Raw genomic sequence first — 16,171 nt, forward strand, 5'->3', positions numbered from 1 at the left:
CGGCTTGACAAAGCCTTTGCCGGGTTGATTTAGTTGGAATTGGTCCTGCCTAGAGCAGGGGGCTGGACTTGATGACCTTCTGAGGTCTCTTCCAGTTCTATGATTCTATGAAGCTTGAACTTGATGCAAGTGAGAAGACAGTGAAGGGATTCAAAGAGAAGACTGTAGCAGAGGGATAGCCATGTTAGTCTGTAACTGCAAAAATGAGATCTTGTGGCACCTTAAAGGCTAACAAATTTATTTAGGCAGAAGCTTTTGTGGGCAAAGACAAACTTTGTCAGATGCGTGGAGCAGGATGGATTGATTTAAATCACGATTTAAAACACCACCAAAAAACATTTATTTAAATCAAGTTTTCCACTGATACTTCTTCACATCTTTCTTAAACAATGCTGCAAATCTGATCCCTAAACCACGTTAATTTACAACTCACTACAACATTTTACAACATCTAAGAAGGTATACTTTGTGTAATTTTTTTAGATAACTTGATTTTATAAAAAATTTAGGAAATAGTCCATAATACTCATTACCTTATGTCAAGCTGCAGTACATTAGGAATGGCAAGAATTAAATCACACACAGAAACAATAGCACTTATATGTTATTAAACCAAATCTTAAATGTTACATAAATGTTTCACATTTGCAATTGCAGTAGTCTGCTAAATTGCCGGCTGACAAACTTTTTTTTTTACTTTTAAACTTTATTAATTTTAACAGATGTCAGAAGGCTAAATGTACTGTGTCCTTAAAACCTCTACAACTTGGTCTCTCATGATGTTTCATTCTTGCAACTGAGCCCTGCATCAATTTCTTGCACTGCTTACACTGAACTCGTTTTCCTTTCCATTCCCAGATAGGACCTCTCTCAAATCCAGAAGCCATTACAGTTTTACTGTGGCAAAAGTGTGTGGGAGAGGGTGGGGGAATATAGGAAGCTGTGTGCATAATGAATGTCTTCCCTTTTTCTTTCTAGTCCATGCCACTGCTCTTACTGTACTGCATCCATCCTTTCCTGTATAGTATTGAGCCACATCAGTCAAGGTGGATGTGGGATGGTGGATCACTACAAAATAGGGATGTTAGCATACAGATGTTTAAACAATTAACCACTAAACCTGGGCTTATCAGTTAATCCAAATGACTACATGCAGCCCTCCCTTCGCTGCCTCTCTAGGCTATGTCTAGACTACATTCCCTCTTTCGAAAGACGAATGTAAATGAAGCAAATCGAAAGTGCAAAGGAAGCGTGGATTTAAATAGCCCACGCTTCATTGCATATTCACATGTCAGCACGTTTTTGAAAAAGGGTTTTTCGAAAATGAAAGCACAGTCTAGACGGGGTTCTTTCAGAAAAAAAAAACCTTTTTCAAAAGAAACCGTACTCCTGAAAAAAGTGTATAGGTTCTTTTGAAAAAAGGTGGGGGGTTTTCCCCCAAAAGAACCCCATCTAGACTGTGCTTTCACTTTTGAAAAAACTTTTCAAAAAAGCGCTCAGAAATGAATATGCAAATGAAGCAAGGGATACTTAAATCCACGCTTCATTTGCACTTTCGATTTGCTTCATTTACATTCCTCTTTTGAAAGAGGAATGTAGTTTAGACGTGCCCAAAAGCAGCAAGACAACAGGAGCTGGTACCCTAAAAGCCAGCTCCCCATGTGTGCTGGTTCCCGTGGAGCCACCTGTTCCCACCTCCACTGCCTCCCACAGAGCCAGCTTAAAAGTGGTATGCCAGAGCAACCTCTGTTTGTTGGGAGCTCAGGGCCCATACGGACAGAGGTTGCTGCCTCTGATACAGAGGCAGGGTGGCAGGGGGTTACTCAGGCGTGGGACCAGGAGCGCATTGGCTGCCAGCCCCACTCCTGGGGAGCATTTTAGTAACTGTGTAACAGCTAAATATTGTTGTGGCTACACCCAATTACTAAAAACCCAGTATCTAACATCCCTACTACAAAAGCAATTTTCCCTCTCTTGGTATTCACACTTCCTCATCAACTGCCGGGAGTGGGTCACTGGTCCTTGACACCATGGTGTCCAACACACTAGACAACATGTGGCTATTTGGCCAGTTGAGTGGGGCTTGGCTGGGCTGAACGTGGCTGGTTTTCTATAGCAATAGCCACTACAGTGGCTACTGCTTCAGAACTGGTTGGACACCACAGTATATATTTATGCCTACCTTTGTAATTTCCATTCCATGAATCAGACAAAGTGGGTCTTTGCCCATGAAAGCTAAAACCCAAATAAATCTTAGTCTTCAGGGGTACCTAACAGAAGAAATGTGATCCGAGCAACAAAGTGGACAGCAGGTATGTTACTTGCTGCTTTGACCAAGACCATTCACAATTCATTCTCTATTCTTTGTTCACCCAGACTTCAATGTCTCCCACCTCCTCTACATTGTTGATGGTAGCCTTATCTACCAGACTGTCAGCTTCCCACAGGTGTCTCCAGGCCTTCTTTAACAATCCAGGAGGATTTATATGGCTTGTGCTGTGATCCCTGACTATCATGCTATTCTTAGTTGCCTCACTGTTGCGTATCTTTTTTGGGGGGAGGAGGGTACCATTTCTTATCTTACAGATTAAGTCCTTCAGAGCATGCAGTCTTTTTGCTGCAGTTTTTACAATGACTATTTTTGTGGAGGCCTGGGCAAAACCCTCCTCAAGACACACCTCTGATGTGAGGTCTGTAAGAAGTCAGCCAACTAATGATTAGTTGGAAGAGCAGATAGGGATAGCTGGCGCTTTTAATTTTAAAAATGCAAGTGTGCATGTATGTACAAAATTAATCTGAATTGTTACCTTAATCCTTCTGCTCATATGCTGCTACTTCTATTCAGCAATTGTTTTCCAGTCTTTTCTGCCCTTAACCCCATTATTATTTGCTTAACAAAACACTGGCATTATAGTCTCATAGTTAACCAGCCATTCAAGTCTCCAAGTAATAAAACCTTTCTTGGATCAGTTTCTTTTGTGAACACCTGACTCTTCCAAATCATTAACCATGCAGATTAAACTGTTCAAGAACCCTGCACTCACAGGTTGATCAAGCACATAGTGTTAGGAATAGCTGCAATGTTGAGCAACACATTTCATCTTACTGATTGAATGATACTAATTTACTTCTACATGGATCTAAACTCCATATAGGGGGAAAAAGGTAGTTTGTTAATTGAATCCAAATCAAGTGAAAATCCTGAGCCACACAAAACTTTATTTCAAGCTCGTAAAATGAACTCTAGATTTGTAATAAGGAGATCTCAGAGAACAGTTGCCCTGGAAAAGGGGAGAAAATTGCATTTTTCCAGATACTGCTCTTAGAACTATAAAAACAATTACATCTAACGGTAAGGAAATCAGTCCAATCAGCACATAGCTGCGGGCCCATGTAACATCCTCAGAGCCATACAAATAGTATTGAATATGGCTCACATTCCATCTTGTAAGTCACATAGTGGTAAATAGGTAGAGAACCAGTGTTCTGAAGGAATTTCCACCTTACTACTTTTATCTAAAATAGTTAAGGGGTTGCTGTCAAGTGCTGAGGTCAAATGTTAGTTTATTAAAATCTTTGTCTTTGCAAAACCTATCAGATTTTAAAGTCCTTACTAAAGCCTCAGGGAAAAACTAAACCGAAGTAGTCTTGTTCACTCTTTACCTTTTATATGGTTTATATTTTGAATTTTACTAGCTTGGACAAGGAAAATAGACTAGCAATTTCACTTCTATATAATCAGCCTAAATAGTATAACATTATTTGGAAGGGTAGCTGAGTTAGTCTGGTAACACTTTAAAGACTATTTGTTGTTTTTTTAAGTTTATCCTGTACAGACTAACTAAACATGTAGATGGTAGGTATCATGAGCTTTTGTCGGCATAGCCCACTTCTTCAGATGACCGGTCATCTGAAGAAGTGGGCTGTGCCGACAAAAGCTCATGATACCTACCATCTACATGCTTTGTTAATCTTTAAAGTGTTACCAGACTATTTGTTGCTTTTTAAGTTTATTATTTGAGATGCAAGTACCGCAGAACACAAAGCTAAATAAAAACTGTTTTCAGAAGATTAATAGAAATCTGATATTTTTAAAGAAACATTGAAAGGTATTTCAGCAAAGACTTATGCTTGGTTGACGTGAATAGCCAAGATTCACTGTTTCCAATAAAACAGAACTGTATCTACATATGATACTATAGCTTTTTTAATAGGGATATTAAATTTCAATTAGTTGATAAGGGGGGCACTCACTATCCCACTGCGTCTCTTCCTTTAAAATGTACAAAAGCCATGGGCCGTGAAAGCCCGAGGCTTGCCCACAGCTCTTGTATATTTCAAAGGGAAAGGCATGGGGGAACCCGCACAAGCTGGCACCAAAGCATTCCCCCAGGTGAGCAGGGTTCCTTTGAAATGTACAAGGCAAAAGCACAGCAGTCAGGACTGGCATGAGAGGGGGCTGCTTCAGTTTTCGCTCGCACCATTTCCTCACTGCGCCTCTGCATCCTCAGCCCCACGTGGAGAAGGTGCTGGGGGAATCCAGCTTATAAGATGACTCCCTCCAGCAACAGCTCCTGATCCCTCCTCACTTGCTCCCTTTCTCTGATAGAGGCAGTGAGTGGGTAGGGGGGCGGAGAGAAAAATAGTCAAGTCACTACTTGAGTACCCAATAAGCATATGCTTATCGGGTAGTTGACTAATCGCTTACATCTCTAATTTCTAAACAAGAGTTCTAACAGTTTTTTAAACAAAGTTAGATACTTTGTGTTACTTACATATTAACACTAGCTATCATGAAAAGTTTGAAACTTTGAACTATGACTTTCCCAAAAGACTGCAAAGGCAACTATGTAAACTTCTCAAAGCGCAAACAATTTGGCCCATTTCTTTCAATATTAAAAACACTGTAAAAGTGAATTTAAATTACAAGGATCAGAATAGATTTAAGAATAGAATCTTTGGTATTTTAAATAGGAGTGAAGACAAATTTGAACAAGTCTGTCCAATAATGCCAGAATTTAAATCAACGAGTAGGACCAGAAAAGTAAAGTTCAAACATTAGAAAATGTGATCTAAGATACGTTCAACAACTTAGGCTGATTGAACTAGAGAGCTTACTGTGGCAGAGTTGTATTGACAAATCTGCACCGCAGTCAGATCTGTGATATAACCACTCAATGCCAAGGGGAGAGCATTCTCCTGTCCACATAATTAAACCACCCCCACCAAACAGCAGGAACTATGTTAGCACAAAAAATATGTACTGCCACTTATGCCGGCATAACATGTCACTTGCAGTGGGGTTTTTCACACCACTGAGCAATATATGTTTTGTTGGCATAACTGGTAGTGTACACATGGCCTTAGAGTCTCTCTTAAAACAAGTAGGAGAGTGAAATTTTATTTTACAGTATTTTTAGAAAGTCCATATATCTAAAGGTTTGGAGACAAGTCCTACCACCTTTCTTTAGAAATTCCTATTAAAATAAATGGGAGATTTGCCTAAATAAGGATGTTACAAACTCTTGAACTGGAACTATTGCATAAATTTAAACAGATGTATTACTTATTACATAAATTAGGTGTGCATTTGTTTCAAACAAATCACATTTTTATTTCAGATTATGTAAATTTCTTTCTAGAACTATTTAAGTAATCAAAAGTTTGCTTCCCAGCATTGTCAAAATTGATTTGATGAGCTATACACTTGCAGAGGTTCTCAGACTTCATTGTACCCAAACCTCCTTCTGACAAGATGACAGGAGGGCAGAAGGGGGGCAGAAGTGAAACCTGAGCCCACCCAAGGCCTGCCACAAAGCCCAAGGTTTTCTGTCCCAGGCCTAGAATCTAAGCCCTGCCACCTAGGGCTCAGGCTTTGGCTTCAGGCTTGGGCCACAGTAAGTCAAATGCCAACTTTGGTGACCCTGTTAAAATGGAGTTTCAACCCATAGCAAGAGAACCAGTGAGCTACAGTAATCAAGTTACAACAGATTATGGGCCTAACATGACAAACAGTAAACGTAAGAGTTTTGCTTTTCTGTTAGGACATGAACAAACATAAAACATTACAGAAGTGCCCACTGGCACAAAGCTAATGAACCTGAACACCAGAAACCATTATTTCAGTTACCCCTCTGTATTCTCTCTGTCCTCAGTAATAACTGATTTTAAAAAACATGGTAAGAAAGACTCCCTAAAGGCAGAAAGAATGAGCATTAAAGTTTATAACTAGAATGATAGTCAGCAGAGCAGGAGCCATGAGGGTAGGCAGGGGAGAGCACCACTTTTTGACAGGGCCAAACCTTAGTAGTAGTGTGACCACACACTCCAAGTTACAACACTGCTCAGAACAGTCATCTGTCATGACAGCCAGGCAGCTGAACCAATCGGAGTGAATGGCATTCCCACCTGGCACATAGCACTCAGGTTTCCACCAGAGTCATACTGCCACCACTCAAATCTAGCCCAACCACTCCAATGTTTTGATGGAAGAGTAGGTGAGACAAACAGAAGTGCCATAAACTCACATGCCAGACAACAGCATCACTCATTCAAATTTGGAAGGGATGGGCTGGCAGACCAAGATGCTGGCAGATGGGGTACCTCAGAGAGGAAAAGAAGAGTCAGGTAGAGAAACAAATTATATTGGCCCCCACTTTAAACTGCCTTCCACAGCCCTGACCGGATCACATCTAGGTAGACTCAAGGTCTCTGCTGGGCTTCCCGTGAAATCAGAAGCGAAATGCTGCAGTCCTACACTTCCTGCCGAGTCGTGAAATGAACAGGAAGTCCGGGGAGGGGGAGGGGAGAGACATCGAAGGGCTCCTGAAAAACTGCCCCCAAAGCTTCTTTAGGAGTCATTCCCCTGGAGCGCGGAATTGCAGTTCCCGGAGCTCCAGGGTGCGATGTGACCTCCCCCGGGGGCCCGGCGCTCACCCTGCACGGACGGGCCAGGGCGAGCCCCAAATCGCACCCTGCCGAAGCCACCTGCGCCTCGGCCCGAGGGACCCTTGGCAAGGCCCCGCGCGCTCTACGGCCCTCCCCTCCCCCGACTCTCCCCCCGGGCTCCCTCGGGGGCCCAGCCCGGTGCAGCGCGCAGGGTCTCGGGCCCTGCCTCAGCTCACGGGCTTCCCCGCCGGCCCAACGGGGGGAGAGGCGGCCTGTGTCCGAGCCCCGGGGGCGGGCGTACGGGCCCGTTGAGGCGAAGCGGAGCCCGCACCCCCCGCGGGGCGCCGGCCGGGGGCGGCCCGGTTCTGGGGGGCGGCCCGAGCCCCCGGCGGCTGAAGGCGGGTCACTCACCAGCGCTGCCGCCACGACTCCTCCTCGCCTCCCCCTCGCGGGGGAGCAGCTCGGACATGGGGGGGGCCGAGGCCGGGTCGCCGCCGCCTGCCCCGCTCCCCGCCCTGAGCGCCGCTGAGAGAAAATGTCACCGGAGGCCGCTCAGAGTCTGCTCACGGCGTCACTTCCGGCGGCCGGGCGCGGGCTGCCGCCGAGCCGCCCACGGAGCGGCGCTGCCGCCGGCCCCTGCAGCGCCCCCTGGCGGCCCCCGCCTGGCGAGCTGCTCCTCCTCCTGTGCGTGGCGAGAGGGAACAGCCAGAGCCCTTCCTTCTGGACCCAACCAGGCCTCCCTGGGGACAGGAATCAGGGGGGTCCCCATCTCTGACCCCTTGCTGAGAAAGGAGTTGGGATCCAGAGCCTCCCCTGGATCAGTCCCTCTCCTCTGTGGAACAAGAGGGGGATAATCCATAGTCTCCCAATTAGGGGAGGGATAGGACCCAGCGCCTCTTCTCAGCCCCCTTCCCTCCCACACTTGCGCCCAATGGGGAGGATCACCCCTCAGCTCTCTGCCCCTCTACAGGCTTGTGCAAGAGGGTCGGGCAGTGTGGATGCTCTGCGGATTCTTTCCCCAAGAATGGCCATACTTGCGCAAGAAGCCACGAGTGTAGACATAACCGAAGAGTGTAGGTGGTGACTAATAAAGGACTATTTAGTGAAACACCACAGATATCTACTGAACACCCCTCTATTCAACATTACAAAAGAAATAGTGTGGTTTCTTTTGCAATGCTTAGCACACCATGTTTGATGATTTTCTAAGATTGAGGAACACAAACTTTTGTTCTCCATAATGCTGTCTTTTTTCTCTGTAGAAAATAAAAGATGCTCCTGAAAAACCCTTCAGAAGTTGAGTATAGGAAGCAAAAAACTCAGTTGCAATTTTGAAGCGAGGGACAAATTTGACGGGAAAATACCTGAAACAGACCAGGTTTTAAGTTTAGGCAATAATGATTCCCCCAGTGCAGAGCAAAATTGAGCAGCAAAGTGTAAATTAATGTAAGTGCTGTTACTAAGAAATTAGCAGCTTTACATAAGAACAGCCATCCTGGGTCACCAAAGGTCTGTCTCTGATAGAAGTCAATGCAGAGAGAATGAACAGAACAGGTAATCATCAACGCTATGTCTAGATGACAAAGGTAAGTCAGACTGCTTTTTCTGCTTTTCTGTTGAAATTTGGTGCGTCTACATGGTGCCAAATTTTGGAAAAACCGGCTTTTTCAACACATTCCTTATGCCTCGTAGAACAAGGTTTACAGGGATGGCGAAAGAGCACATCCACTTTTTCGGAAAAAAATTTGAGGTCTAGACTGCAGGCTTCTTTCGGAACAAGCTTTTTTCAGAAGAGATATTCCAAAAAAACTTCTTCCGAAAGAGAGCATCCACACTGCAAAAATGCATCGAAAAAGCGATCTGCTTTTTCAAAAGATAGCATCCAGACTGAATGGATGCTCTCTCGCATGTAAGCTGTGATTGCTATGGATGGAATGGCCACCTGGGCCAAAAGCAGTCTAAGTGTCACTACATGGGACAGTGAAGTGCACCTAGGTGTGTGGGTTACACACACAGGAGCTGACAAGGAACAGCAACTGGCAGGGTGGCCAGGGAGCAAGGAAAAGTGACTGCATGGGTGGTAGGTGAAGATAGGGCTGAAGGAGGCAACCCGCCTCAGCTGCACCCACAACCTGGCCCCTTCTGCCCAGACCCCACAGGAGCCAAGCCACTCTCCCCTACTCCAGGCGGTATGTGTCTCCAGCCTTGGCAGCCCCAGAGGATAGGGAGGGAGAAGGCCACATGGCCACAGCCCCCTTGAGCATGAGGAGGGTGCGCAGCTCCGGCCTCCCCAGCCCGGAGCACAGGGAGGGTGAGCGCTGGAAGCAGCAGTACCCCACCGCCAGTACACCTACAGCAGGCGTTCCGGAAGCAGAGTGTGAATGGGCCCAGGCTGGCAGCTGGGAAAACAATGCCTTCCCCCACCTAGCATATCAGCCACCCATGAATGGCTGGCAAAGCATCCAGCCAAAGCAAATGCCCAGGTGACAGAGCAAGCCAGGTGCCTTACTCCCTTTGGTGGTGTGTAATTTTCATAGATTACTGGGAGGGTGCTCATACCAGTTCAGTGTTGTATTGTTGAAAAGGAATCCGCAGATACTGAACCTGGCCCTGCTTGCTGCCAGCACCATCTTCCAGCAAAGCTACAAATTCAAAACTAATTGGTTCACCAAGGAAGGTGCTTGAGAACATATTGATGTGGCTTGGCAAAGTGCAGTACTATGCCACAATAATGGACTGCACTCCCAACACTAGTCACAGTGAAAAGTCATTTACAGTAAAATTTGTTGATGAGGAGGATGGCTGTATCCAAGTAACCGACCACTTAAATCTGTTTCCAGTCCGTGGAGGACTCTCCTGGAAAAGGCCTAGCCCTAACCCAATTGTTTGTGAATGCTCTGAATGAGAATAAAATAAAGCTTCAGGCTGTGGCCAAGGCTACAACAGCGTGAACATGAAGGGAAGAAACAGCAGTGTCCAGGCAAGAATCCTTTCGCCTAATTCAAAAGCTGTCTTCATGCTTTGTGCCTGCCAATCCTTCAACCTGGTTGTGTCAGATACAACATCTGCTTCAGATTCAGAATCTCTCTTCAGAATCTGCAAGAGAGAAACATCCTGTTTTCTGGATAAACTATGATGTGGAAAATCCTCAAGGTCAAGGACAATACCACAAATCTTACTGCTAAGAGACACTCACTGAGAGATCCACATTGACAGTATAAGGCCCAACAAGACTGAGGTTTACAATGCCCACATGAAACTGGTGCTGTAAAGTAAAGCTATGGCCAGAATCCAACACAAGGGCTACGTCAAGACTGGCATGATTTTCCGGAAATGCTTTTAACGGAAAAGTTTTCCGTTAAAAGCGTCTAGATTGGCACAGACGCTTTTCCACAAAAGCACTTTTTGCGGAAAAGCGTCTGTGGCCAATCTAGACGCGCTTTTGCACAAAAAAGCCCCAATTGCCATTTTCGCGATCGGGGCTTTTTTGCGCAAAACGAATATCAGCTGTCTACACTGGCCCTTTTACACAAAAGGACTTTTGCCCAAACAGGAGCAGCATAGTATTTCTGCAAAAAGCACTGATTTCTTACAGTAAGAAGTCAGTGCTTTTGCGGAAATTCAGGCAGCCAGTGTAGACAGCTGGCATGTTTTTCCAGAAAAGTGGCTGATTTTCCAGAAAAACTGGCCAGTCTAGACACAGCCAAAGTGGAAAGCCTGGAAAACCAGATCAACTACCTTCACATTTCTGATCTTAATTATTGTTTAGCATAATATCCTGTTGTGTTCCAAGTAAACACAATAAGCAAGGCATTATAAACTCAGCTGATGGACATTGCAACCACTGCTATTTCAATAAGAAGCTGCTTCATCGTAGCTTACTGAACCAATGCATTTGAAGGTGCCATTACTACAGCCAAAGAAATGGCATAAAACTTAAGAATTAAGCCTATCTTCAGGGAAACTTGTATTCATCAGAAGAGACCATTTGCTTACAAAGGCAAAGATGAGGTGGTGGGAAGCTCAGAAGGAAGATTCAAGAGGGGAGTTTTTTTGCTCACTCATTTACACTGTTATACAATATAACAATGGGCCAGGTTACAACACTCATGTCATTTTAAGTAAGTTGGATAAATCTTGGGTAAGTATAAGGATTACATACTAAACAAGAAATTAAGTTCAGTGCATGGGTGGCCATAAACTAGTAGGCTGCATCTAGACTGGCATGATTTTCCGCAAATGCTTTTAACATGCTTTTGCGGAAAAACTTGCCAGTCTAGATGCAGCCATAATGTTGCATTACAGGGGGTAGGGAACACTCAGCTAAAACAGTAATGCAACATTACTAGTTTATGACCACCATGCACTGAACTGAATTTCTTATTTATGACTTAGAGTCTCACACCTTTCCTGATATTCTTAAAGAATTGCAGAAGATCTTTTAACTCTACTTAACCTCTATGGATTTTTCAGTTCAAACAGGTATTTATTCGCAAATCCTCAGTGTATTTTCTTCTGATTATGCAGAAGAAATACTTTTGAGTGTGTGTAATGAAAATTGCAGTTAAACTAAGCCAAATTTATTTCTGGAATCATTTTACAGAAGTGCAAAAAAAAGAAAAAATTCTAAAACCATTAAGATTGCTGAAAAACAACTTAATGTTCAGATACTAGATTTATGAATAGATTAATGGAACAAAATTATCTATTGCATCATCTACAAATTTCAAGTATTTAAAAGGAAGAAATTTCTTAAATCCTACCCCATCATCATAATTACAGTCATGTTCTATTCAATACTACAGCTACTTGAAGTTTTGGACTGTTTTACCAAAACAACTGGAATTTTTGAAAGTGTTTTTGTTCAAAATGAAAATGTTAATTTGGTAAATTATTAGACATGTGCACATACTTTGCTTACTACTATTTCAGTCAAATTTTATTGTTTCCTATTTCCCAAAAACTATTGCAAAAAATGGTTCTTATGTACACTACACAATGAAGTTTAAAAAAATATGCCCTGAAAAAATTTTACAACACTGGCCATTTATTTTTGGGGAAAAAAAAGTAAATGCCATTTTTAAATCAATTTTCACTGAAAGAATTGTAACTAATTTTATATATTTCAACTCCACAAACTTAACTTTGTCCTCTGGAGTTTTATTTATTTCTTTAGTTTTAATTTTAGAACCTACACATTTTCTTTTAAGGCATATGCTGTTAACTGAGAAACACTAACAGTTAATATATTTGATAGTATTTGTTTTTTAAATTTTTAATATTTTAAAAATATTTTTAAAAATAACATACTGTAATTTAACGGGAAAAGTAACTTTACACGAGAATGGCCATATTGTGTCAGACCAACGATCCATAAAGCCCAATATCCTGACTTCTGATAGTGGCCAGTGCTAGATGCCCCACAGGGAAGGAACAAAACTTTATCATTGTATAATAATGTACACATAGGAATACGTATCTGAAAAGGATCAATGTATTACTGTGCACTATTTTTCTTTTCCAGAAATGTTTGTGACGTGTTTGTATTTTGATATTGTTGATATAATAGTTTTGTTCCATTATGATCAAGTATCTTTTGTACTTTATAAGTACAATTGGGTTGATTTTCAGTGGTTTTGAGCAATTCCTTTGAACTCATACTTTGTCCCAGATCCTCAAAAGTGTTCATTGGGAGTTAGATACCTAAATACTTTTGAGGATCAGGGCCTTTTAGTCTTATTCCTGCAAAAGCCTTCATGCCTACTTTGTCCACTGGAAAAAACCTAGAAATCTGGTAGCACCTTAAAGACAAACAATTTTATTATGGGCATAAGCTTTTGTGAGCTGCAACTCATTTATCAGCTGCATTTAGTAAAAGAAACAGTTAGTAGGGATATAGAGATGGGAGTGTTATATCAGAGCTAATTCATTATTCAAACATTCAGTCATATTCATTACTAGAAGATTTACCTGGCCTTAACTCAATTAATTTTCATTGGAAAATAAAATGAAAATGTAAATGCTTCATTTGAATCATTGCTTGGGGGGGGGAGGGGCAGAGGAGATTGAGGGGTTCAGTATGCAGTCTGTCCCAGAGCAGTGTTTCTCAACCAGTGGTACAAGTACTCTTAGGGGTACTCAAGAGAAGTCTGGGGGGTACGTCAACAACTGAAATTTGGAGAAAACTGAATTTTTGTTTAAAGTTTTACAGGGCTTTATTCTTTTTGTAGTTTTTTCACCCAAAAATGTCATCGTCCGCCCAGCTACGATTAAGTTGTTTAAACAAATGTGTTGTAATGGTAGAAAAAATTGTGTGGGTCTGAAAACTATAAGTACTGGGGGTACTTGTGTGTGTGTGTGTGTGTGTGTATATATATATATATATATATATATATATTTTTTTTAAAGGGGTACCTTATTAAAAAAAAGGTTGAGAAACACTGTCCCAGGGAGAGAGGACTACCCATCCTCTCTCACCTCAGCAGCTTGGAGCAAGGTGAGAAGCGCCTCTCCATGGGTGCTGCAGTTCCAGGGGCGCATGGCCCTGGCTGGGGCAGATCCAGGTTCATCTGCCCCCTGCACTCCCCAGCCAGGATGAGGAATGCAGCAAACTATATTTTCCCCTTGCTCCCTACCAAAGGAGAACAGCCAGCAATGTTCTTGTACAAATTAGGGGGGAGCTCAGCTACCCTGAACTCTCTAAAGAGTGCCTAGGGGTGGGAGGCTTGGGCAGTCCCAGATAGAGGAGGGGCGCACTGTCTCTTTTCTATGTGGCTTTTTTGTGACGCAACCCCATTCTAGGCTCATCCCATTTTCCTGGCACAGTAAAATCCTTACTTTACTTTAAGTTAGAAGAGGAAGCTATATTATGTATTTGGTGGTCGTTGCACTTACCCTTTAGGATGAGTTCTTGGACAGAGAGACAAACACATGAAACTCTCTCAACTATATAGGGGTATGTCTCCACTACCCCGCTAGTTCGAACTAGCGGGGGTAATGTAGTCATCCGCACTTGCAAATGAAGCCCGGGATTTGAATTTCCCGGGCTTCATTTGCATGAAGCCGGCCGGCGCCATTTTTAAATGCCGGCTAGTTCGGACTCCGTGCCGCGCGGCTACACGCGGCACAGACTAGCTAGTTCGGATTAGGCTTCCTAATCCGAACTAGCTAGTCCGTGCCACGTGTAGTCGCGCGGCACGGAGTCCGAACTAGCCGGCATTTAAAAATGGCGCCGGCCGGCTTCATGCAAATGAAGCCTGGGAAATTCAAATCCCAGGCTTCATTTGCAAGTGCGGATGACTACATTACCCCCGCTAGTTCGAACTAGCGGGGTAGTGGAGACATACCCTAGTAGATTAGCTCTGATGTAACACTTCCATCTCTGTATCTCTACTATCTTTTTTCTTTCACTTCATACATCTGATGAAGTGAGTTGCAACTCACAAAAGCTTATGCCATAATAAAACAATTAGGCTATGTCTACACTGCAGGTTTCTTGAGCAAGAACTTTTTGCGCAAGAATTCGTGCGCAAGAGCGCGTCCACATTGCCATGTGCAAGAGATATGCTTCTGCGCTAGAGCATCGATGGCAGTGTGGACACTCTCTTGCGCAAGAAAGCTCTGATGGCCATTTTAGCCATAGGGGTTTCTTGTGTAAGAAACCCCCTTTCCCCATCCACGCTAACCTTTTTGCGCAAGAGCTCTTGCTCAAAAAGTCTTATTCCTCGTGGGGAGAGGAATAACTCTTGTGCAAAAAGCCCTTTCTTCTGACAATCTACAGTAAACTTTCTTGCGCAAGAACGGGCTTGTAGTGTAGACGCGCTGCAAGTTTTTGCACAAGAATGGCTGTTCTTGCGCAAGAAACCTGCAGCATAGACATAGCCTTAGTCTTTAAGATACCATTGGAATCCATGTTATTTTTACTGAAACAGACTAATCTAGCTACTTCTGAAATTTTTGTGCACTGAGTAAATCCTATAGAAGTCAATGAAGCTATATAATGCTAAGTAAGCACACAAATCTTGGCAGGACACCTTTCCATTTAAATAGTGGATACTCAGCACCTCGGACAATCAGGTGCAATGTGTTTCAGAAAAATGGATGGACTGTTCAATTCCATTTAAATTATCTAATGTCTGGAGCATTCTCAATTGTTTCATAATGTACATTTCCAGTGAGGGGGATTGCTTACTGTTTTGTATAAACATTTACAACACTGTGTAATTGAAGAACTGAGAACTCTTGTTAAAAATAAGTGTAAAGGTCTAACATTTATTTGATGTTCACCACACTGCCTGAAAGCTGAATAGTGCTAGGTGATAACTAGCAGCTAATTTGTGTGACTGAAGCAGATGGCTTAGTTCTGGAACAGAAGTAGCACACAGCTGTTCGATTCCCTCTCCCCCCCAGTATCTTTCCTAGCAGTACCAAGCAGGAGTAGTATCCAGCTACCTTTGCTGGATTGTGTCAAACTCCAGCCCTTGCTGCTGACTGTGTAGTCAAGGGTGGACTCTTGGGTAAGTTTTGCTGCAAAGCTAGGTGTGGAACAATGCAAGTTTACAGTATACTAAAATCAAGGACTTCACTGAACTGAACAAAGCCTATCTCAAGTATTATTTCCACTTAGTCCACTGCCACACTTGTATCCAGCAGGATGTTCCTAGAGCCTCTGAGTGCTACTGGCTGAGCCTGGAAAGTGAAATAATCTACAAGGCTAGAGAGCCCGAATCCTGGCTTGTTTAACATTAACATTTAAACAGCCAAACCACTACAGTCTTTTCCCCCGGGAAATGAGACTGTCCTACGACTCAGCTCATGGAGCTTTCTTCAAACTATCCCTGTGAGGAAGGTCTCAGGAGGATCACAAAGGAGGTGAGAGTGTACTACAACAACCCTGTGGATCTGCTCCTTCTGACCACGCATCCAAGCAAAATCACTGTTGCTCCAGACCCCATGCCGGTATTGCGTCAAGAGGCAGGTAGGCACAAGCAGGAAGGCAATCATGGAGTAAGTAGACACTCCCATAGATCCAGCAAAGCCCAGTTCCCACTGTGAATTGAATGGGCATCTGCAGGAAGCAACAATGCAGGTCAGTAACTGGCACTGTATGCAAATGAACTCTTTTCCCCTCATTTGCCTGCTCATTCACCTATTGCTTGTATTTCCACGTTCTCCATTCCCAATACACCCAAAGCCTATGTGCTCCCAGAACTAGAAAAGTCAATTAAGCACCTGTATCTTTTTTCTACCTACCACTTTCCCCTCATGGCGGAACTACAGCAAA

The 16,171-nt window shown here is 43.3% G+C and overlaps 1 protein-coding gene across 3 annotated transcripts in view; it reads right to left on the reverse strand.

Moving 5' to 3' along the window:
- ARK2N (arkadia (RNF111) N-terminal like PKA signaling regulator 2N) overlaps positions 1–7,458 on the reverse strand; it is a 64,839-nt gene extending 57,381 nt beyond the window's left edge. For 2 of the 3 annotated variants that reach the window (XM_075932729.2, XM_075932730.2), the window contains exon 1: positions 7,300–7,458. The gene's annotated coding sequence lies outside the window, so the exon portion shown is untranslated. Of the gene's footprint in view, positions 1–6,527; positions 6,604–7,299 lie in introns of all 3 variants that reach the window. The other variant, XM_089779461.1, reaches the window with a different exon arrangement.
- Between the last annotated feature and the right edge of the window lie 8,713 nt (positions 7,459–16,171).

The sequence above is a fragment of the Pelodiscus sinensis genome, chromosome 6 (genome assembly GCF_052426305.1).
Source record: "Pelodiscus sinensis isolate ZL-2025 chromosome 6, ASM5242630v1, whole genome shotgun sequence".
Lineage (NCBI taxonomy): Eukaryota > Metazoa > Chordata > Testudines > Trionychidae > Pelodiscus > Pelodiscus sinensis.